Source organism: Canis lupus, chromosome 16 (assembly GCF_048164855.1).
Source record: "Canis lupus baileyi chromosome 16, mCanLup2.hap1, whole genome shotgun sequence".
NCBI lineage: Eukaryota > Metazoa > Chordata > Mammalia > Carnivora > Canidae > Canis > Canis lupus.
In genome coordinates this window covers 29,304,272-29,329,513 of record NC_132853.1, presented here as the reverse complement: position 1 = coordinate 29,329,513, position 25,242 = coordinate 29,304,272, and the positions used below count along the sequence as shown (strand labels likewise).

The window sequence follows — 25,242 nt, the reverse complement described above, 5'->3', positions numbered from 1 at the left end:
GACTCAATCCCAGGACCCTGGGATCATGCCCCGAGCCAAAGGCAGATGCCCAACCACCGAGCCACCCAGGCATCTCTGGTGTTTATAGTTTTTAAGTAATTTTGCCTGATATTTAGTGAGTTTTGGAGGTTTTTTTTTTTTTTTTTTTTTTTTTTTTCAGAGAGAGAGAGAATGAGGAGGGGTGAGGGGCAGAGGGAGAGGGAGTGAGAGAATCTCAAGCAATCTTCGTGCTGAGTTCGGAGCCTGACAGGGGGCACGATCTCACAACCCTGAGATCATGACCTGAGCCAAAATCAAGAGTCAGACACTCAATCCACTGAGCCACCCAGGTGACCCTGTAGTGAGCATTTTGGTTTCTGGATTCAGATCTTCAGTTCAGCAATGCTTTCCACTGTTTATGTGAACATTGTTTCAACTTTTTTTTTCTTTAAAGATTTTATTTATTCATGAGAGACAGAGAGAGAGAGAGAGAAAGAGGCAGAGACACAGGCGGAGGGAGAAGCAGGCTCCATGCAGGGAGCCTGATATGGGACTCGATCCCCGGGTCTCCAGGATCACACCCTGGGCTGAAGACGGCGCTTAGCCCCTGAGCCACCCAGGCTACCCTATCGTTTCAACTTCTTGTTCCCACTTTTTGTCGTTTGGTTTTCATCCTGGGTACTTTTAACCAAGACTGCTGCCAGGTAGTAGCTAGCACTACTAGGGTGCTAATCATTTTGCAATGTATAAACCTGTCAAATCAATACATTGTACACCTGAAACTCACACAATATGTCAATTATATCTCAAAAAAAAATCTGGGAAAAACAAGACTACATCAATATTACTATAATTTTTGGTAAACTCTGAGTTAAATTTTTTTTGGTCAATATTTTTTTAAGTTTTATTTAAGTCACCCCTACCTACACCCAACATGCAGCTTGAACTCATGACCCTGTGATCAAGAGTCATGCACTCTTCTGACTGAACCAGGTGCCCCAAATTTGGTCAATTTTTGATGTTTCTAAAGCGTTTTTATTTTCTATAACTATCTTTTTCCTAATCTCCCCCAGTTACACCAGCTGCTGTTTCACCTTCTTATTGATGTCTTCTTGTTTGCCTCTTCATTTCCTAATTCCTGGACTTCATGTTTGCTCTAATCTCCTTGAGAGGGAGCAAAGTATTTAGACTTTCCTAGTATAAACCTTCGAAGGAATGTTCCTCATCTATCTTTTGTATCTCTCATTAACTTCCTCCATTTTAGTTGAGCGTTGGTTTTTTTGTGTGTTTTTCATGTTCGTGTGTTTGCTTTTTTGTGCATGTATCTGTTTGAATGAGGGTGGTTATGGGAATCCTCTAATTCCCCATCCAGTTCATCTGGCTATTTCTTAGATCGTTCACTTACTTAGTTCTTATTTAGGAAGATTGGATGTTGTGGTTCTATATGGTCCATTTAGTCTTTCCGCTGCCTGAGGGAGGGAGTGCTGGCAGATTGGGCAGTAATTATTGGGAACGTATTCCCTGTATTCATTGTGTTTTCTGCTTCAGGATGGACAACCAACCACTTTGGTAAGAAGCAAAGTCAAGAGAGACCTAGGGACTTCTTATTTGCTGGGCAGATTAATTATCTATTGCTGCATAATAAATTACTTATAAACTGCGACTTAAAACATTTATTATCCAATAGTTTGTGTAGGTCAAGAACCTGGGTATGGGGTGCCTGGGTGGCTTAGGTCGTGATCTCAGGGTCCTGGGATCAAGTCCCACTCAGGCTCCCTGTGGGGAGCCTGCTTCTTCCTCTGCCTATGTCTCTGCTTCTCTCTGTATGTCTCTCATGAATAAAAAAATAAATAAGATCTTTAAAAAAAGAACAAAAAGAACCTGGGTGTGGCTTAGCTGGGTCCTGTACTTAAGAGTCTCTCACTAGGCTGCCATCACAGGGTTGGCCGGGGCTATAGTTGCCTCAAGACTCCAGTGGGACCTGCTTCCAAGCTCACTCATGAGGTCGTCGGCAAGATTCTGTTCCTCACAGGCTGTTGTTCTGAGGGCCTTTCCGTTACTTGCCCTGTAAGCCTCTCCCGAGGGCAGCTCAGTGTGACAGCTTGCTTCATCAGTGCAAGCAAGAGAGGAGTCAGTGCAGCAAGATCAAGGTCACCATCTTTAATAAGTGATCTCGGAAATGCTACTTCATCGCTTTGGCCTGTTGTTCTTTAGGAGCAAGTCAACAGGTCCAGCCCACACAGGAGCAGAGAGGATTACAGGACGGCCTGAGTACCAGGAGCCGGACCGTCATCGGGAATCCTTTAGAAGCCAGCTACCATGGTGGGTTGACACTGTTTTCTCATACTTGCTTCTATCTTTATTCACCTCAGATCCCTTTCTGTCAGGAATAGGGTCGGTGGAGAAAGCATGGTGACGTGTGGTCTTTTGGGCCCTCCTCACTCCCCACACTGCTATGGTGGAAGAACGAGCTCACCAAAATGTGTTAGATCCCTCCTGATGCCTGCCTGCCACGTGGGAGGAGCAGTGGTGCGACCCTTAAGAATTGGCATCCACTCACTTTGCACCACACTGCATTCCTGCCTTGCAGGGGGGAGTTGTGTCTCAAACCTGCTCCTCCTCTGACAGTTTGGTCCAGATGAACAACATGTAACATCTACACTGTATCATAGCCTTGGAACATTTATTCTGTGCTAGACGCTCTGCATGGATTTTCACATCTGATTCCCCCAGGCTTCTGCAGTGAAGTACAATCATTTGTTGCCATTTTTTTAAATAAGATTTTATTTATTTATTCATGAGAGACAGAGAGAGAGAGAGAGACAGAGAGAGAGAGACACAGGCAGAGGGAGAAGCAGGCTCCATGCCGGAAGCCTGACGTGGGACTCGATCCTGGGTCTCCAGGATCACGCCCTGGGCGGAAGGCGGCGCTAAACCGAGCCACCAGGGCTGCCCCTATTTGTTGCCATTTTAAAGCACTAAAGAAAACCTAGGCTTGGAAAGATCACATAACTTGGCTGCGTTCCCACAGCTATGGGTGGAAGATTGGGAATGTTAAGTGTGTAACCACAATACAAAGTTTCAAATGCTCTCAGGCAAACTCATTGTTTGGGGTTTGGTTTCAGAGAGAGGGTGCTTTAGGTTACTTTGTTTTCGTCCAAATTCATTTTGTGAACTTGCCTCATTAGTGATTACAAAGTTGGATTCAGATTCAACCCTTTTCTGGCAAGCACCATCCTAGGCAGTTTTCCCTTCTTGTTCTCCTGAGATAAAGATTTAATTATGCCCAATTTACAGATGAAGAAACTGAGACCCAGAGGTCACACAGCCCACAAGGGGCAGAACAAGGGAACCAGCTCATTGTACCTTCCTGCAATGGGTTTCTCCTCATTTTGCTGTTTTGTCCACTTAATGCCTTTTTACTTTAGGCCTATCCCTTCAAATATGCTTCTCTAATGGCTCTCTTGTGGCCTTATGTTCAAATCCACAATCCTTAGTAGACCCAGAAGACCTAATAGAATCATTCTCTTCAGCCTCATTTGGTGTCTCTCTATCCCTAGTTCTTTGCACTGCAGCATATTAGAAGATGGGTTTTTGGGAGGATCCTACATACATTGTATTTTTCCCTACCCACACTCAGAAACAATTTTTTTTAAAGATTTTATTTATTTATTCATGGAGGTAAATTTAAAAAAAAATTTTTTTTAAAAAGGGATCCCTGGGTGGTGCAGCGGTTTGGCGCCTGCCTTTGGCCCAGGGTGCGATCCTGGAGACCCGGGATCGAATCCCACATCGGGCTCCCGGTGCATGGAGCCTGCTTCTCCCTCTGCCTGTGTCTCTGCCTCTCTCTCTCTCTCTCTCTCTCTCTCTTTCTCTCTCTCTGTGACTATCATAAATAAATAAAAATTTTAAAAAAATTATTTATTCATGGAGGGACACACAGAGAGAGAGAGAGAGAGAGAGAGAGAGAGAGAGAGAGAGACAGGCAGAGGGAGAAGCAGGCTCCATGGAGGGAGCCCAATGTGGGACTCGATCCCGGGTCTCCAGGATCACGCCCTGGGCTGAAGGCGGCGGTAAACCACTGAGCCACCTGGGGTTCCCAAGAAACAATTCAAAAACAAACAAACCCCAAAACAAAAAAGTCAGCAGATAAGAAAACCAAAATAGATTGGAGGACATAGCTCAGTGTTTGAGTCAAAATCCACCTGCTAACTCCCAGTCCCCAATCTTGACCTTGGACCAGCCCACAAAGGGAAAGGTGGCCCGTGGAAGCCAGACACTGCCTCTCACTTATCCCAGTAGAGAGAGAAAAAGGAAAAACCAAATCCTGAGATCCAGCGCCTATGCTAGATTGGATCTACCCAGTCAAGAAATGCTGACCAATGTCGGTGCCCCACTGTGATGATGAGTACTGTGGCTCAGTTCTCCAACCTCCAGCCCACCCTCAAAGGCACCTTCCTGACTGCAGAGGTCAGAAGGCTAAAAATGTAGTCACAGACTCCTTTGTAGCTAGGGGTCTAGTTGGAAATAGGTGCAAATTTGATGGTGGCCCCTTTTTTATTTTTGTTGTTGTTGCCAACAGGTTGGGGTGTAGAAACATGAGATTGTTCTGCAGCAGCCATCCAGCACTCATTCTTGGAACATATCAACAGGCTCTTGTGGCAGTTTCTTGACTAAGGTCTCCAGGCCTCTGACTGGCAACTATGGAGGTCTGTGTTCAGGCAATAGTCCAGTGGAGGGCTTAAAGGTAGTAGCCCCACTCATGGGCCATTTCTCCTGGCTTCTTGGAGTGACCCTGGAGGCCTTATCCTAGAGCCAATTCTTCCCCTCCTCTCAGTCTTTCCAATGATGTAAGCACAGAAACCTGGTAAATCCTTTCCTACCCAAAGCATCTAGAGAGCTTTTTCTTTCTTGCACCAAACTTGAATGATACTGTAGTGCCAGAGCCTGACAATTAGCTTTTTAGATCATTGACACAAGTGCCTGCCATTAACTAAGCCTTTGATTGCCAAGGCATCCATCTTAAAATCGTTCATGTCCAATAAACACACTGCCAGCTACACACATAGATAGAGAGCCAGGCTGCCCCATCCATGAAGTTCCCCTTTTAGAGAGCCCGGGGTGACCTATATAACTGGCCACGTGAGTGTCCCTGCCTTTCCCTTCCTGGGCTCTAATTCTGCTCTTATGTTTTATTTTTAAAGTTATTCTTTTTCTTTTTCTCATGGAGATATAATGGATACACAACACGGTGTAAGTCTTAGGCATAGGATGCTGTTGACTTGCTACACTTACGTATTGTAGCATGCTTACAGCACAACGGGACCCAGCACCTCTGTCATGTCACAGAATTTTTTGAGTGTGTGATGAAAACAGTCACGATCTAGTTTCTTAGCAACTTTGAACTTTATAGTACAATTGATTGTAATTGCTATGCAGTGCATTAGATCTCCAGAACTTGTTTACCCGCTCTTATGTTTTAAATTCACCGATAAAGAGTGAACTCGTGAAACCTAGGTCCCCACACTCAACTCAGAAAAGGCAGAGTCCCAGGTCTGCTGCTCTCTATCCTTGATCTCAGGGTGTGGCCTTCAGGCTGTCATGCCCCCTCTGGGGCTTGTGAGTAATAAACCTCGTTTTGTTCAAGTTCCCTGAAGCTTATTGGGATGTGCATCTTGCAGTCCAGCCTCCGGGTTGACTCCAGTGGGAGGAGGGGAGGCGCACAGCAGTAGTAGGGGCCCAGGTGAGTGCTCCCAGGCATTCCTGGCTGGTGCTATCACATTACTGTCTATAGGCTGAGACTAACACAAAACAGATACCCACCAAATAACTCACCCTTCCTCACTGTGGAGGATTAAGGGCCAGAGGCCAAGAGTCTTTAGGGAAGACTTAAAACCAGAAATAAGGAAGAGGCATTTCTCCTCCCTACTCCAACAGCCAGCCCTGGACTGGTCACGTGCCCTTCTCGATGAGATATGTCCTGCTTCTCCCCACCTGGCTACTTCCTTACTTACCTTTCAGGTCTTGGCATAAACAAGACCCCCTCCCAGAAGCCTTCTCTGATCCCCCACATGAGGTTGAGAGTTCCCCTCCTAGCACCCTACCCATACTCTAACCCTCAGGCTCCTTGTGATGATGTCCTCATGTCCCTGGTGCAGGGAGGGTGTTCAGTGTTCATTAGATGGCTGGCTGGCTGGCTGGCATTCCGGGGTGAGGACGGAGGAAGGACACGATGGACCTCTTCCAGATTGGGAAGTGTGGCCCTCGAGCTTCATTCTTGGCTCATTGGAGTTTGCTCTGTTGCAGGCTCCTACCTACCTCATTTACTTTGGTGGGATTTCAACACTTAATGATGACACCCACTTTTTGTCTCATCTGTTTATGAAAATTTGCCACATTTCCTCCTTTCAGAAACTTGGCCTCCTTATTTGTGCCGCCCTTTTTCCAAGTGTTTTGGCAGATGAGGTTTGCCATAGTCGGATCTTTGGGAGTAGTGTCTTCAGTGACTGCAAGAAGGGCATTTCTCACAAGGAACTGTGCTGTGACTTAGAGCTGCCTGTTGTGAGGTTGGACTTTATGGAAGTCCATATCCATGCAGTGGTATTGATTATCAAGCAGGTTGTAGGTTGAGTGTACCAAAGCCTTCTTTGCTGCAAAATGGATTTGTCTTATATCTTAGAGGACTTCAACTACCTGGACGAGCCCTCTCTGACTTCACCTCCACGTTGTCCCCAGATTAATAAGACTCTCTGTCATCTGGTAAAGCTTCTGATGTAGGACTGTCCCTGGAATCACCATTATCTTTTTCCTCTACCAGGCAATAGAGCTCTTCAAGGGAACAGAAAAGTGTCTGACTCATCTCTATATCCCAAGCACCTGGCCCACATCCTGACAGGTAAAGAGGACTTGATAAATATTAGCTGAACTGAAATTGTGGGCATCATGTTGGAAGCATAGAGCCTACCTAAGAAATGGAGAAGGCTGCCTTTACAAGAAAGTCTATCTCCCCTTTCACCCATCTCTCACCACACTCTGAGACCTTTCGTGGACTCCTGCCAGGTGCTCCTTCTTTGAATGATCTGGAGAGCTCTGTCTGGTTGACCTGTAGCATGACCTGATGTGGGAAACAAAGGCAGAAGGAAATGTAGATAAAATTAAATGTCCTTATAACCTGTAGCCAGTTGACAAATACTTGAGGCAGGCAGAGTATAAAGTTCCTCCAGGAAACTCTCAACCCTTTTAATGTTAATACTTTGCTAGAGGGGAAAACAACCTTAGCTTGACAAGAGCCAGGCCTCCAGTACCTTGTAATAGTCTTCTTTACCATATGAACATCCTTTTGGAACTTCCCTTTGTCTTTACATCCCACAGCCCCAAAGTATATAATCAGTTGCTCCTCAAAATCCTAAAGCAGCAGCTCCTTTCTGCCCACGAGTTCTATCCCCATGCTTTAATAAAACCACCTTTTTGTACCAAAGACATCTCAAGAATTCTTTCCTGGCTGTTGGCTCCGGACTCCAACAATATTCCAAATCTAACTGGGAACCAAACTTGGGTTGCACTGTTTCATTACCTCAGGGTCTTGATGAGGAGTTTCTTAATATGTCTGGTCTTGGAGATACATAGGATTCTGATCAGGTCATCAGCAGACACTTTGGTTTCATTAAGTGAAACAAGTTTTCATAAGATCCTTTTTTCTTAAAAATGTGTGACCTTGAAATAATTTTTGAAAAAAAAAAAATGTGCCTTTCCTACCTTATCATCTTAAAATTTGCATTTCTGACTACTATACCATGTGAACAACTATCATTTACTGAGCACCTGCTGTGTATGAAATGCTGGGCATTCATACATGCCTCATTTGTCTTATTTATTCTTTACACTGACCTCATGAAATGGACATCTTAAAAAAATCATCCTATTTATGAGGAAATCAGTTTAGAAAGATTAAGTATAAGCTCTTCTAGTTTTGATCCCTAAGGAAATTTAATTTTGATATGTTTTTAAACGTCATGAATTTCTATTTTATGCCTGTTTAGTGGGCAGAATTGAATAGTATTGCATAGAAAACTTTCCAGTGATTGGAGCTTCCAGACTGGTGAAGAAATCAACGTGCTGAACAGGTGACATACACAGAGGATATGGAAGCTCCGTGCACCTCACCCTGCCCCCATACCCCACCCTATGTATTCCTTCCATTTGGCTGTTCCTGAGTTACATCCTTTCTAATAAACCAGTAATAGTAAATAAAATAATAACCACAATATCTTTCCAGGTACTTATGTAAATTTTATAGTTCCCATTTTCTGGACTCAGAGTTAATTCCATGAAATTGATTTTTTTAAAAAGATTTTATTTATTTATTTATTCATGACAGAGAGAGAGAGAGAGAGAGAGAGAGACCCAGAGACACAGGCAGAGGGAGAAGCAGGCTCCATGCAGGGAGCCTGACGTGGGATTGATCCCGGGCCTCCAGGATCACGCCCTGGGCTTAAGCAGGAGCTAAACCACTGGGCCACCGGGGCTGCCCCATGAAATTGATTTGTAATGGTTGATGTCATTCATCTTTATGTTTATGTTAGCCTCTCTTTACATTTACTGCCACAAGCATTCTTTATCTACAACAAGATAATATTTTGAAATGCTAATACTTGTGATTTTTTTCTCTGTCTTACTGAGTGTATGGCCCTTCACCAAATTATCCGGGGACATCTAAAATGCCTGGAGAGGGGCACCTGGCAGGCTCAGTCCAAGGAGTATGCAACTCTCAATCTCTGGGTTGTGAGTTCAAGCCCTACAATGGGCATGGAGTCTACTTGGAAGGAAGGAAGGAAGGAAGGAAGGAAGGAAGGAAGGAAGGAAGGAAGGAAGGGAGGGAGGCCTGGCGCTATTAGAACAATGCAAATAGAGGCACCTGGTTGGCTCTTGGTAGAGCATGCAACTCTTGATCTTGGGGTCATGTAGGGGTGTAGAGATTACTTTAAAAAAATTAGGAACCATAGCTTTTGATTTGCAATATAAAAGAAAAGATATTTGAGAAAAAAAGGCCCTGCAAGGAAAGGGTGGAGAATGTGTGCCTTACACACAGATGGTATCAAAGATCTACAAAAGTGGAGCCTAATTAAAGTGATGAGGATAGATCCAAGGATAGAGATTGAGGTTAGTAAAACTCTGGCAATAGGGAACTCAACTCATCTTGAGTTTCTGCAGAGGTCTGAAATAGAATGGTAAATTTGGGATCAGTGGTGTATAAATGGTGCATTGGTTGCCTGTCCAATATTAATTCTCATTTTCTAATTGAGATGTAGTGGATATAACAATGTGTAAGTTTAAGGTGTGCAACATATTGGCTTGCTACATTGCAATACATTGCAATATGATGACTAGAGTACATTAGCTAACAGCTCTTTCATGTCACATAATTATCATTTCTTTTTCATGGGGAAAACGATTAAGATCTAATCTCTTAGCAACTTTGAAGCTTATAGTATGGTTGACTATTATCACTATACTGTGTATTCAATCTCCAGAACTTATTTACTAGTTGCAAGTTTGTAACCTTAAACATCTCCCCAGTTCTCCCATCTCCCAGTCCCCGGTAACCACCATTCTACTCTCTGGTTTTATGAGTTTTATGAGTTCTTAAAATTCCACATGTAACTGATTTCATATGGTATTTCCCTTTCCCTGTCTGACTTACTAGCTCACTTAGCATGGTACTCTCAAGGTCCATCCATGTTGTAAATGGCTGGATTTCCTTCTTTCTTATGGCTGAATAATATTCCACTGCATATATGTAAATTCTCTTCATTCTGTCAGTCTCAAATTTGTTCAGAGTGAAGTGTGCCTCATTGAAGATACCTTCTCTGACTCCCTGGCTGCTAGGAATGGCCAGCTTTGCCCAATGGGAGGGAAGGAGAAGTAGGTGGATAGTTTACCAGCATACTTTATACAAAGGGATAGATGAGACTTGAGTGCAGTTTTGTCTTTTCCCCATCTGCCCCAAATATAAACTTGCTAGAGGCAGAGCATCCATCTTTCTTAAGGCAAAAAAGAGCATGCAAGTGCAAGCTACGTGTGAGGATGGTGGAGAAGAACAGGAGAGGGACAATGATGACATTGTAGAGCTACTGTGCCAGTCCCAGATCAGGTAGTCTTACTAGAAAAATAAGCCCCTCTTTGGTTAAGTTATAGTATAATGACTTTTTCTGTTGCATGTAGGCAAATGCTACCCTGCTACTGATGACTGCTGAACCCAGGGGGCCTTTTTGGAATTGCCCAGGGAGAGTCTAGACTGTGAGGAGAGAGGGAGGCCTAGTGAGAATCCTATGGGAACTTGAAACATGTAACAACCTGACAGAGGAGGCAGACTTACAAGAGAACTTGGAGAAGTAGGAAGAAACCTGAAATCAGTGTTGAGCAAGGAGTGCTTGGAAGTAAGCGTCTCCAAGACCAGGAAGCAGAGAGGTTAAAAGAATCATCTCATAGACAAATTACCTGGATTCAGTCCTGGCTCAGGTCACTGCTACCCAGGTGATCTGTGTCTCAACCTCCTCTTCTGTAAAATAGGGATAATAATAATAATAACCGGGATGCCAAGCTAGCTCAGTCTACAGAGCATGAGACTCTTGACCTTGGGGTTGTAAATTTGAGCTCCACATTGGGTATAGAGATTACCTAAAGAAATATATTTTTAAAAAAGAATGAAAAGGTATATTGTAAGGTTATTGTGATGGTTAAGTGTGAAGGGCATACAGTAAACCCTCAGTGAGCATCAGCTGCTATCATTGTTAATCATTCCACAGAAGAGGAAGGTGTTTTAGTTTTTGTTTTTGTTTTGGTAAAGGCTAATCCCTCGAGAAGTCTGCAAATGGTGTTATCCTCCACAGAATTAATAAACATTAGTCATCAGATGGGCCTAATGGAAGGCCGTTCCCTCTGGGGTGGTACTGAGTTCCTCCTCTGAGTCTGGCTGGCTCATCCCGTGATGGTACACTGGCACAACATTTTCCATTTATAGAGGTATTCAGAAGCATTTGTTGAACCCCTTCCATGTGCAGGAACCATGTCGGATGATGGTGGGATGCAGAAATGTACGATACAGTGTGTGCATGTGTGCATGGGTGGGAGGACCCTCCTGGACACCAACAGCAGCCACAACCTTTTTTCTGCCGGGGTTGAACCAGGACAGATGTGACCCTCAAGAGACACCTCAGGAAACCTGAAGAGGAGGCTAATTTGGCATAAGGCAGAGCCAAGAAATGGAGAGCAATAGAGTCCCAACGTAATGATATATTTGAACCCTGTATCAAATAATATTTGAAGGGAGAAGTATTCTCCAACTTTTTCCTGTGGAATCCAATGAATTCCTTAAACCATTTTGAATTATATTTTCCTTCACTTGCAACTGAAACAGCCCTAAATGATACAAGTGGTACCTAATTCATATTTGCCTCCTGCCTTAAATTTCACTGCTTTGTTCAAAGCTGTTAATGCTTAATTAAATGAACTGTTGGCTTTGCCTAGCCAGCCAGTTTCAGAAACTGGAGTAAATCCTAGGTACTATTTTTTACAAAATTATATTATGGAAAATTTCAAGCAAATACGATAGTAGAGATGATAGTATAATGAGCCACCATGTTCCCATCACTCTGTTTGGACAATGATCAACTCATGGGCAAACTTTTTTTACCTATTCTACATTCCACCACCCTCTCCAAAATGGATTATTATTGTTTATTTTTTGAGAGAGAGCTAGAGAGAGCACACGATTGGGGTGAGAAGGGCAGAGGGAGAGAGAATCTTAAGCAGGCTCCATGCCGAGCATGGAGCTCAATACTTGATGCTGAGATCATGACCTGAGCTGAAGTCAAAAGTTGGATGCTTAACTGACTGTGCCCCCTCCTAGGCACCCCCCAATGGATTATTTTTAAAGTATATCCCGTGCTTTATTTTATTTGATCAGTGTGCATGGGTCACAGGACATCACTCTAATTGCCAAGGAGCAGATGTAGTGGAGGTCTAACACCCTTGAGACCCCAGGACTTCTCCAGCAGAGGATTTCCCTTGATGCTGGCAAGTTGGAACGGTGACTTCCCATTACAAGTGGTGTTAACAATGATGCTGGGATGCCTGGGTGGCTCAGGGGTTGAGTGCCTCCCTGCCTTTAGCCCAGGGCGAGATCCTGGAGTCCTGGGATCAAGTCCTGCATCTGCTCCCTGCATGGAACCTGACGTGGGACTCAATCCTGGGTCTCCAGGATCATGCCCTGGGCTGAAGGCGGTGCTAAACCACTGAGCCACCGGGGCTGCCCTGTAAACCTAATTTTTAACAGAGGTATAGTAGTTCATTAAGAACATATTCCATAGTTGATGTGCCCATTCCCTCACATTTTGGTATTCTAATTCCATTTTGTTTGTGTGTGTGTGTGTGTGTGTGTGTGTGCAGTTATAAATAACCATGTGATTAATAATGGTTTTGTTTAAAACTTTTTCTGTATTTAGAAGTATTTAATTACTATGAACTACTAAAAGCAAAATTACTGGTCAAATAATATGAATATTATAGAGTGGGGCATTTCTTTCTTTTTTTTAAAGATTTTATTTATTTGACAGAGAGAGTGAGAGAGCACAGCAGAGAGTGGCAGAGGGAGGAAAAGCAGGCTCCCCCGCTAAGCAGGGAGCCCAGTACAGGGCTTGATCCCAGGACCCTGGGATCATGACCCAAGCCAAAGGCAGACACTCAACCGACTAAGCCACCCAGGTGCCCAAGTGGGGCATTTCTTTCTTTCTTTCTTTCTTTCTTTCTTTCTTTCTTTCTTTCTTTCTTTCTTTCTTTCTTTCTTTCTTTCTTTCTTCTTTCTTTTTTTTTTTTTTTTTAAGATTTTATCTATTCATTCATGAAAGACACACACAGAGAGAGAGGCAGAGACATAGGCAGAGGGAGAAGCAGGCTCCATGCAGGGAGCCCGATGTGGGACTCAATCCTGGGGTCACAACCTGAGCCAAAGGCAGATACTCAACCACTGAGCCACCCAGGCATCCCTCTAATACTGATTTTACACCATCTTGTATTGTTCTATAATAATCTAAAGAGCCATTCTAATTTTTTCAAGATAAATTGATAAACACTGATGAATTTTAAGAATATAAGCCCTAGAGTATATGACAAAGAAATAGGATTTTTAACTGGGTACACTGCTGTCTAGAAAAAAGAACTACATTTGCCAGCCTCCCTTGTAGCGCAGCACAACCATGTGACCAAGGTTTGGCCAATGAAATAGAAGCAGAAATATTCTCCTGTTGATGGCTCAAAACCTTTCCCATTAGGTCTTTTTTGCCCTCTTTCCCCCCTTTTTTCATTTTAGTGGCTAGAAAGTGCATGACAGCTTTTGGGGTAATGAGCATAAGGACCAAAGCACAGGCATAGTTGGGAGAAAAGCTGGAAGAAACCAGGGTCTCTGAGGACTCTGAAGTACAGAGCCACCATTCCACTTTTCCACCACTTCCCTCTCTTCATGGGAAAGAAAGAAAGTTCTATTTTAAGCCCTTGGTAGTTTGGGTTTCCTACCACATATGGCCAAACCTAATTCTTTTTTTTTTTTTTTAAGATTTTATTTATTTATTCATGAGAGACACACAGAGAGAGGCAGAGACAGAGGCAGAGGGAGAAGCAGGGTCCCTGCAGGGAACGATGTGGGACTTGATCCCAGGACCCAAGATCACACCGTGAGCCGAAGGCAGATAGATGCTCAACTGCTGAGCCATCTGCTAAACCTAATTCTAATACAGTGTGGTTTTAGAAACTAGGAGTGGCATTGCTACACTCCATTTCATAAGCCCAGAGACATTGGGAATTATTGCCATGGGAAGCATTTCAAATGTATTTTCAGACCATATCATTAGGTTTAGCTTCTTAAAGTATTCCTGGTCCCAACACAAAATCTAGTGTCAGCAAGCAGGTAATTCCAAGTTAAACTGTGAGATTCACGACGTCCAATTTCTAATATAGTTGCCTTGAATATAAGGGAAAAGAAAGGACTTGGGACAGGGTAATCTTCTCCCAGTTTATCTTGTTTCCAGAGATTACCATCCCCACTCCAAGAACTATTAAAAGGCCCTCTTGAGAGAACTGCAACCAAAAATAAAGTGGCATTTGGCATCTTTCTGGGAACACATTTAACTCTGCTCCTAGAAGAATAACCTGTTTTAATTTGTTAAAAAGCTCAAGTCAAATCATGTTTTCATCTGGGCTGGGAAAAGGAAAACCACTGACAAAATATTTTAAAACAACAATGCCAATCTAAAAAGCAAAATGCCAAGTTCAAATAAGGTTATGCTAGAATGTACTTCGGTTACAGTAAATCAAGTCTGCTGAAAACACACTTTGGGAGTCAGATCTAAAATATTAGGACTGGGACACCTGGGTGGCTCAGCGGTTGAGCGTCTGCCTTCAGCTCAGGACATGATTCTGGAGTTCTGAGATGGAGTCCCGCATTGGGCTCTGCATGGAGCCTGCTTCTCCTCCCTCTGCCTGTGTCTCTGCCTCTCTGTGTGTCTCTCATGAATAAATAAATAAAATATTTTTTAAAATAAAATAAAATACATTAGGATTGGGGAATCAGGGTTTTTTTGTTTGTTGTTCCTCGAATAAAAAAAGGATGGTTACTGGGCACCTAGCTGGCTCAATCAGTAAAGCATCCAACTCTTCATATCTCGGTGTTGTGAGTTTGAGCCTCATGTTGGGTGTAGAGATTACTTTTTTAAAAAGTTATTTGTGGGTGTGGTGAAGGGAGGTGCAATATATTGCTGTGATGTTTAGAGGAATCCTAGTGCTTACTCCTTCCTGCCAAAGTTCGAATTGGTCAGCAGTGAAAATCAGGGTCAGACTCAAAAGCAAAGAGCTTCACTCAGATGATTCTCTCCAGAATTAAATAGTAGCATCAAGTTAGCTTAATTTGATGTCCTCTGGTGTGCAGAGCTCACTCTCTTTTCCAAACTCCCTGCATGTTGTCCCCTCTACCAAACCAAGAATGATGGCTCTGGCCAGTTTCTGCAAGATTCCCTCTTCCCACCTAACTCGCTATGGACTGAAGCTAGGTTTGTGCGCAGTCAACTCTCAAGTGAGCCGGAAGAGAGGCTATGCAGCGTGTGATTTTGCACTGGCAACGTGTTAACCTGACCCAGCCATCCTCCTGCCAGTATGCACACCTCTGGACTACTCCAGGCAGTTGCTGCCCATGTGGGGAAAGCAAACAAACAAAGTTAAGTGTTGTTTTAGGCAAAGCCTGACAGAGGTAGCAAATCTGTCTCAAAAGAAATCATGCAGGGGCACCTGGGTGGCTCAGTCAGTTAAGTGTCTGTCTTTGGCTCAGGCCAAGATCCCAAAGTCCCCTCTCCCTCTGCCCCTGTTCTCTCTCTCTCCCTGTCTCTTGCATGTGCTCTCTCCTATAAATAAATAAAATCACACACACACACACGCACACACACACAAAAAGAAATCGTGCAGTGCATCCCAAAGCCAATATAATGAAAACATTCAACCATCCTCAGCCGTTCTCCTGTTATGATAAATAATTAGCTTTCAGCAGGTCAAATTATCTATTTATGTGTGGACTTTAGAAGGTTTCTGGTAGGGACGCCTGGGTGGCTCAGCAGTTGAGCATCTGCCTTCAGCTCAGGGCATGATCCCGGGGTCCCGGGATTGAGTCCCATGTCGGGCTCCCTGCATGGAGCCTGCTTCTCCCTCTGCCTCTGTCTCTGTGTCTCTCATGAATAAATACATAAAACCTTTTTTAAAAAAGGTTTCTGATATTATGTCTTTTTCAGAATAGGTATTTCACCTCTAGGGTAAAGGAGAACCTGGCAATGAAATCTATACTCTCTTGGGGAGTAGGGGAGGGAGAGGTAAGCCTTGCATTTAACTTTAATTGGTGATGAGTTTTAACATTCTATTCCAGTGTGTTCAGCCAGGATAACGGCTCATTATTAACCTGTGCTTTCTGAAAGCCACCTGCCTGCTGCCACAGCACAGGGAAGGGCGCCTTCATTCCTTGCTCACTTTCCCTTTAAGAGTCCTTCGTATTTCAGCTGGTAAAGTTCCAAGTGCCCTCTGGACTAATTGGCACAATGTGAGAATTTTCCAATTTGGAAGAGAAAGAGCCTGTTCTCCAGGGAAGGCTCTTCAAGGTAATTGCTCTCTGAGAGATTCCTGCCACTACCTTTGGCAGCCTTCACCAGAGACAAATCCCTCTTGCTGTTAGGAGGAGCTAGAAACCCACAGATGGAAAAATAAAAGTTTGGGACACACTTGCCAAGACCTTTGAAGCCAATGACCTTTAAAAAGGGAGGAAGTGGAGAAAAGGCCAGTACAGGCAAAGGCAGTTGAACTACCCCCCACCCCCCACCCCACCCCACTCCACACCATGGGCACCACAGCTCTGGCTAGGCTTTTCCAACATCCTCTTTCTAGAGATCTTCATTTCAGTGAAGGCAGTGGGAGGTAGAGGGAGCTCATGCATTAATCAGGATTCTAAGCAGGGGTGAGAACAGCACTTATTTGGAGCAAATCCTTTAACAAATCACCTGGGCTGGATGGAGGATGCAAAGGATGTACTATATAAGAAAATGCAGTGGTTGGGGTACTTGGCTGGCTCAGTTGCTAGAGCGTGGGACTTTCGATCTCAGGGTCCTGAATTCAAGCCCCACATTGGGTGTTGAGCTTACTTAATAATTTAAAAAAAAAAAAAAATGGTAGTGGCTACGCCAGACAAGGCTCTTAGAGGAATCTGTGTGAGCCCAGGGGGTGAGGGGGAAAGTGAAAAGCAAAGACACAGAGAAGAGAGAAGTCCTTTCTGGGCTACCATCTGCCACCCCGGACGGCAGGGGATATGTGTGGGGAAAAAAGCCAAGGTGGGGATGCCAAACAATTGGGTGGCAGGCTGGAGAGAAGTGCTGAAGAATGAAACTAGAATAATGGTTTTCTGTGAGTGGTGGGCTGTGGGTCCCCTTCCCCAGCTGTGCTTTCAACCTTCATTCAAGTAGATGGTGTTCCCTGTTATGTGTGTGGGCGAGCACAATCTTTCTGGAAACTAAGGAGGCGCTGAGTCCCACAGTCTGTTGACATAAGGTGAGAAAAAGAGAGAGAACGGTGCTGGATGCAGGAGGTAGGAAAGCCCCAGCAGGGCTGTGGCACTTTCGTTCCTCTGTGAGTTCACATCACAGTCCTGGCAAAATGGCAGGAAGGAGATGGCAACCAGAGGTGTTCAGGGGTGGAAAAATGGAGGCCTGGAGCTGAGCTGAGGGGCAGACCCAAGGTGAGGTGGCCGGGCTAAATATGGATTCAGCACTGCCAAACCCCAGAGCTCCCCATCTCCATGATCTGGGTAGTCCTGTCCCTCCTCCTGGACAGCGCTTTGGAACTATTGCAAGTAGCGCCTGAAAGCTGCTGGCCTCTGGTTCTGTTGGGAGGAGCATAGCACAGGCCATAAATGGGTGTGTTTGGGAGCAAGATTCTCTGGGTTCGATTTCTAGCACAGGTATTTACTAGACCTTGGACAAATCATTCTGATTCTCTGCACTTCAGTCTCCTCATCTGTAAAAGCAAGACAAATAACCGTGCCCTCTTTATAGGATTATCAGGGGGGAGTAAATGAAGTCATGTACATATGAATTTTAGCACAAGGTGATAAATATTAGTTGTTATTTTCATGACTTTCTAACAACATAGGACCATGCCATGAATAACATGTTTTGATGCTATCATTTTATCTATCTTTCTGACCCACAGAAAGAATTCAGATGCTAAAGTCCAACAGATTTGTTCCAATCCCAGCTCTGTCCCCTCTAGCTGGGTCACTCTGGTCACGTGACTTAACCTCCCTGTGAAAGGGGTGAAAAACACATCCCCTGCCCTGCAGGGTTGTTGGGAAAATAAACTCCCATGGAAAGTGTCTGGCCACGTCCTGTTCATCTGGTCTGATCATGAAATGGCCCAGTGGCTCCCTTGTCCCACTCTGCATGACTATACATGCATTCTATTTTTTAAAAAATATTTATTTATTTATTCATGAGAGACACACACAGAGAGAGAGGCAGAGACACAGGCAGAGGGAGAAGCAGACCCCATGCAGGGAGCCTGATGCAGGACTCAATCCCAGATCCCAGGGTCACGCCCTGAGCCGAAGGCAGGTGCCCAACCACTGAGCCACCGAGGCATCCCTCCACATGCATTCTAAATGGCTCTGGGGGCTCCTAGACTTTTCAGACTTTTCCCACATTTGGTTAAGTCTGGCTGAGGTTAACCTCACTTGTTGGTAATTGTTCCTCTCTGTTTGTCTGGACATGCCATTAGCCTCAGCTTTGCCAAGCAGGTTGGCTGAAATAGGACTGGGTTAGTTCAGAGGTTCAGGCTGTCTCAAGAAGCACGAGGAAATCTAGACTGGTGGGAAACTCTAAGTCAGACACATTTATTATGAACCGTATGTTTCCCTCTCTTGACCAGCTCTGGGTTGCTGTCCATGTGAGCTGCTCCTCCTCTGCTTCTGGGGACCTCCCCAGAGGCTGTCACTGAATGCTACCATCTGTACTCTTTACTCCTTGTAAACAAGGATGCCAAGCCCCCATTACTGCCCCTCCGGAAGGCCTGATTTCCCTCAGGGTGTGCATGGGGACCAAGATGTTCTATTTGGCTGTTGTAAGAGTGACCACAGAGAGCTGAAGGACTTGGGAACATATATGTCCCTATATATGTGGTTAAGATGCATTACAATTGCCCTAGAAGCATGTATCTGGGGGTTAATGGTGGCTGTCTGTAAATTTAAATGAGAGATGACACAGTTTTATCCTTTTCTTAAATCTGTATTTAAATATAATCTTTTATACAATGAAAACATATGGCTTTTGCAATTGGGGGAAAATGACTGTTAAGGACAAAATAGGCATACTTAGCTGGGAAATCCATTCGAAAGGTGTTTACTAAACCTATGGTATGGCCAGCCCCGGGCTTAGCACTGATTGAGCAAAAAGGATAAGGAAGACTCATGCACTCAAAGAAGCTGCAATGAACTGAGGAAAGCCTTCAATAAATAAACAAGTATGTCATGGCAAATTGGGATGCATGCAACAAAGGAAATGGCCTGGCTGCTGCAGTTGACAGTGGGAGGAGGCTGTGGGTGATGGAACCTACTTTTTTTTTTTTTTTTAGATTTTATTTATTTATTCATGAGAGGCACACAGAAAGAGGCAGAGACATAGGCAGAGGGAGAAGCAGACTCCATGCAGGGAGCCTGATGCAGGACACCATCCCAGACTCCAGGATCACGCCCTGAGCCAAAGGCAGATGCTCAACCACTGAGCCACCCACGCGTCCCTGGAACCTACTTCAGAAGGTGGTTAGTAGGTGCCATGGAGATTCAGAACTGAAGGCAGAGAAGGAGTGTGCAATGCAAAGAGTAGGTGGAGAGGAGTTCCAGACACAGGAAGTGCCTGTGGGATGGTCCTATAGGAGGAGCAAAGTTGGCACTCCAGCGTGTTTGGGGAGTGGAGGTAGTATTGCAGAGGGGCAGAGGCCAGCTCATGCAAAGCCTCTAAGCCTTGGCAATGATTTTGCTCTTTATTCCAAATGCAAGAGGAATCCATTTAGGAGGTTCTTGAAAGAGAAGAAAGAGGCCAGAGCAGCGTCAATGGAGCCAGATAGAGGTGCTTGGGTTTAGGGCATTTTGAAGGGAAAACAAAAAGACAAAACATGCTATTGGATCAAAGGTGGGAATGAGAGAGAGGGAGGTGCCATGGATGGCTTCCTGTTTTCTGGCTTGGAATTATCTACCAAAGTGAAGCAGATTGTGGGAGGAATAGGTTTGGGCATGTTAAATTTCAGATGTCTGGGTTTATTAAAAAGGTGGCATTTAGAGGTGACTCAGTCCTTCGATGTGATGAAGTCCAATGCAAACAAGAGAAACAATTCACTAAATTGCTTTGGCACAACTTAACAGCTTTATAAAGGTTTAGTTCCCTGTTTACAGAACTATTAAGGATGTTAAAATGTCATGGATAATGTTCAGTTGTACTTTATTTCATTTTATGGGTGATAATATGTGCTATGGGGGCATTTGGTAGTTTTCATAAGGGTAATGGGTATAATCCTCATGAATGTCAAAGATCTACTATAGAGGGCAGCCTGGGTGGCTCAGCGGTTTAGTGCTGCCTTTGGTCCAGGGTGTGATCCTGGAGTCCCGGGATCGAGTCCCACGTTGGGCTCCCTGCATGGAGCCTGCTTCTCCCTCTGCCTGTGTCTCTGCCTTTCTCTCTCTGTATCTTTAATAAATAAATAAATAAAATCTTTAAAAAAGAAAAAAACAGGATCTACCATATAGATACACTACACAGTATCTTGAACTGATTTCCAATACAACTTTATGGAAAATGTTAAGTGGCTAGTTGGTGTGTGTTCTGTGGATATGCAATAGTTATCCTTTATTTAGCACTTACTATGTGCTCCACATTCTGTTATATACTCTATAAATATTTCACCTGAGCTCCACATTATTTATCATCCATTTTATTTATTTATTTATTTATTTATTTATTTATTTCCATATCATTATCTTTAATGTCCAAAGTTTATAATATAAGGGCCAGGGCTTTCTCCCCAACTCAAGTTTATACATTTTTGATTGGCTTGTGAGGCCAATAGGGATACTTTTTATTGTCTAATTTGGTTTTTGGGAAGACTTTATTCAGGTGCTCAATGGTCATCTGATCAAATGGAATTATGTTCTTCATCTTCTCGAGCTCTTTTTTATATTCTTCAATCCTGGCCTTTGAAAGAGACAAAAACTCAGCACAGCTTTTCATGTCTTCTTTTTCCTCAGCATCCACCTGGACAGTGTATTTATCCTCTGGCACAAGAAGGAGTTATCAGGACATTAAACTTCTTCTCAAAGTCATCTACCAAGCCAGCCTTTGCCACATTGGCCTTACAGTAAGCCCAGTCAATAGCAGGTGGTTTCTCAGGAAGAGTAGCCAACCTGGAGGTAAGTATCTCATTCCAGGATTTCAGGGAGTTGGCAATGGCCTTCTGGTTTCAGGGTATGATCTCCCCAAAAGCTACCCAGTCAATGGTTTTTAGAGCAAGTTTTCACCCGGCCATCTTGAGATCCTTCACTGACCCCAGCAGCCCACAGTCCACAGCCTATCATCCATTTTACATGTGAGAAGAAAAAGCTCAGAAAGGTTAAGTAACTTGCCCAGAGTCACAGAGCTAGGAGGGGGTGGAGTTTGTATCAGACCCAGGTCTGAGCTGACCAGAAAGTTCAGATTTCTATGAAGCAGGTATTGCCCTTGGTTACAGAATGGGTAAAAGAGGGATTGAGGCCAAAGTGGGATTGAGAATGAGAGAGGTTTATTGGGAAGTGACACCCACAGATGGGCAAGATGCAGTACAGACCAGACAAAATCTCTGCCAGCCCAGCATAGAGCTCTGAAGCAAAGACTGCCCATTCAAGGGGGCCTGCATTGGGCAGAGATGGGTGGACCCTTGTACCACTACTTCAGCTCACCCATCAGCAGGGGAGAGCATGCCATGATCTCAGGTTGAAAACTGGTCTGGCCCCTCAAGGCTGTCAGTGAACTGCACTCCTTGCATCGGGCATTTAAGATCTCCTTAAATGGAGATCTGAGCAGTGCATCTCCTCATCTGTCACATGCTCTAAAAATTGCCAGTGCTCCTTTCATCCAAGAGAAGGGTGTGCATGAGTTATCTATTGCTGTATAACAAATTGCCCCCAAATGTAGAAGCTTAAAATAGCAAGTATTTGTTATCTTACAGTTTCTGTGCATCAGGAGTCCAGGCATGGCTTAGGTGGGAGCCTCTGGCTGAAGGTCTAGTGTGAGGTTGTTGTCAAGCTGTAGTTGGGGTCACCATCTCACCTGAAGGATCAACTGGGAGGGTAATAGGCTTCTGAGCTCACATGCATGTTTTTTGGCAGGCCATGGGCCCCCATCACTTTGGCCTCTCCACAGGACTACCTCATGACATAGCAGCTGACTTCCTCCAGGATAAGCAGCCCAAGAGGCAGTGAGAAAGAGGACCCACAGTAGAAGTCATGGCTTTCTATAACCTCCTCTTGGATGTGACATCCCATCATTTCTACCACATTCTGTTTGTTATAATTGAGTTAGTAAGTCCAGGCCATACTCAAGGAAGATACAAGTACAAGAATACCAGGAGTTGGGGATCACTGGCAGCCCTTTCAGAGGCTGCCTCCCATAGCATATTCAAATAAATAACACTAATGGGGGATGCCTGGCTGGCTCAGTTGATGGAGCATGGGACTTTGATCTCAGGGTCTGAGTTCAAGCCCCATGTTGGGTGTAGAGCTTACTTAAAAGAAAAAAAAAGCAAAAAACAATAATGACAATAGTAATAAGTTTACCCACCATGTGTTGAACATTTGCTATGAATTAGAGGTGGTACTAGGTCCTCACCATATCACCTCATCCTTACTCCTTTATTTTTATTTATTTGTTTGTTTGTTTAGATTTTATTTATTTATTCATGAGAGACACAGAGAGAGGTAGAGATATAGGCAGAGGGAGATGCTAGCTCTCTGTGGGGAGCCGGATGTAGGACTTAATCCCAGGACTCCGGAATCATGCCCTAAGCAAAAGGCAGATGCTCAACCACTGAGCCACCCAGGCATCCCTATTTTATTTATTTTTAAGTAGGCTCCAAGCACAACATGGGACTTGACCTCACCACTCTGAGATTAAGAGTCACATGCTCTACCAACTAAAGCAGCCAGGGGCCCCCTACTCTGTTATTCACTTAGGATTCATCAGCTAGCAGGCGCTGAACTGCTGAAAACAGAAAGACAAATGAAGTACACTTCCTGTTCTTGAGGTGGTCATGTCCAGAGGCATAATTTATTCAATTTTACAAGGGAGAAAAAGAGGAGCCACACTGTTGGTAAGTAAGTGGCTGACTAGGAGGCTGAAGCTGGTCCGTGTGACATCAGGGCCACTAATATTTGTGAAGATCACATACTCCTGAATTCACAAGCTTAAAAACATCGTTAGTCCAAGAACAATTTTAAGGATGAAACAAGTCACAAAGAATATTTATATGAACTTCAGAAACAGAAGCTTGTTTAGTGGTGGGGTTGTTTAGACACACTGAATGGAAAAGTAAAAAATGATTTCCACAAATTAGGGTGGTGGCCATCTCTGAAGGGAGGAAGGGAACGTGGAGGGGTGGGTGTACAAAGGGCCTCTGGAGAGCTGAGTACTCTTCTGGATCTGGTGGTGGCTGTCCAATTTATCATGATACATGTAGCTGTACATATGCTCTGTTTACTCCTCTGTATGTATGACATAGTTTACAATAAATAAAACTCCAGTAAAAAACAATTGTGTCATGAGGGATGTTATTGGCCTGGTGCAGGCACTTGTGATGGCAGGTAAAGAGCTCTCTTCTTCAGACACACAAGGGGCATAAAGGTCTTTTTGCCTTCTGCAAATGTCCCACACAGGTGCACCTGCAGCCTGGCTCACCACTACAGTAACATGCATTATACCCAAAATAAATTGTGAGGAGGACAGTGCTTCATCTTCATCAAGTGAGATCATCTTGCCATTTAAGCCAACATGTCCAAGCATTCCCAAAAGGACTGCTAAAGAATGAGACCCTAGTCATGTTTTAACAGTAGCCACTAGGAGCTTTCCACAGCAAAGAGCAACTCTGTACAAAAGTGTGAGGGAAAGCTTACTCCCTGGGTACTTCCAATTAATGACGTTTTAATTTATTCTCTTTCTGAGCCTGTCAAAAAAACAGAGTGGGGGCAGGGCACCTGGTTAGCTCAGTCAGAAGAGCATGCAACACTTGATCTTGGAGTTGTGATTTTGAGCCCTACATTGGACATAGAGATTACTTAAACAAACAAACACACTTAAAAAAAAAAAAAAAGCAGAGGGAACTTTTGGGTTGGATTTAAGTTTGAGACTCTGGAGCTAGACCAGTTGGATATACACAAGAGGAACTTGGAGGTCAATCTCTGTCCATGAAGAGGGTGGGGAAGAAGAGGGGGACTGGGAGGAGATATCCTTTCTCCTTTGGGGATTTTGAGCTCTTTCTATCCAGTCCCACCTTGGTCAAGATGGAACTTAGCTTTCTGAATTACCAGCCCTCTAGATGTTTCCTGGGCTCATGACAGTGTTCCATATATAGATGTGGGGGTTGGTTGCCTGCACTGAAGGCAGGGTCACATGGAGCTGAGGGCCTAGAAGAGCATGTGTTCTGTATCAATGTGTATGTGTGTGTTGGGGAGAAGGTGTAGGATTGCCAGATAAACACCTGCTAAATTTAAATTTCAGATAAACAATAAATAACTTTTTAGTATCAGTATGTCCCATGTAACACCTAGGTGTTCTTTTTTTTTTTTTTTTTTTTACACCTAGGTGTTCTTAAGCATTATTCATTGCCGATCTGAAATTCAAATTCAACTATCCAACTCAATATCCTGTATTTTTATTTATTTTTTTTTTAATTTTAAAAGTTATTTATTATAGTCACACACACACACACACACACACACACACACACACAGAGGCAGAGACATAGGCAGAGGGAGAAGCAGGCTCCATGCACCGGGAGCCCGACGTGGGATTCGATCCCGGGTCTCCAGGATCACGCCCTGGGCCAAAGGCAGGCGCTAAACCGCTGCATCACCCAGGGATCCCAATATCCTGTATTTTTATTTCCTAAAGCTGACAACCGGGATCCCTGGGTGGCGCAGCGGTTTGGCGCCTGCCTTTGACCCAGGGCGCGATCCTGGAGACCCGGGATCGAATCCCACGTCGGGCTCCCGGTGCATGGAGCCTGCTTCTCCCACTGCCTATGTCTCTGCCTCTCTCTCTCTCTGTGACTATCAAAAATAAATAAAAAATTAAAAAAAAAAATAAAGCTGACAACCTGAGGAGAAGGCATTCAGCATCTGCCAGGTGTAGGCAAGCTGCTCCTGAGCACTGTGCAGCTAGCAGTGGATACTGCTTCCTTGCTCTGCTCATGATCCCTACCTGTCTCCCCTTTCCCAGCTTTTGGAGGCTTCAACCTAGTGTGCAGGTTATGCATCTGCTCTGTACTGGATGTGTAATAATGTTAAGGAACATTTGTTAATTATGCTGTGTGATCATGGTATTGTGGTTATGCTGGTTTTTTTTTTAAAGGAGATCTTATGTGTTAGAGATGTATCCTAAAATATTTATTAAA

At 44.1% G+C, this 25,242-nt stretch overlaps 1 long non-coding RNA gene across 1 annotated transcript; it reads left to right on the top strand.

The window, feature by feature from the left end:
* Positions 1 to 212: 212 nt before the first annotated feature.
* On the top strand, positions 213 to 23,534 carry LOC140606466 (uncharacterized). Its single transcript, XR_012008782.1, has 3 exons — positions 213 to 2,301; positions 6,797 to 6,874; positions 20,849 to 23,534. It is a non-coding gene; the product is annotated as an uncharacterized lncRNA (long non-coding RNA).
* The last annotated feature ends 1,708 nt before the right edge of the window (positions 23,535 to 25,242 follow it).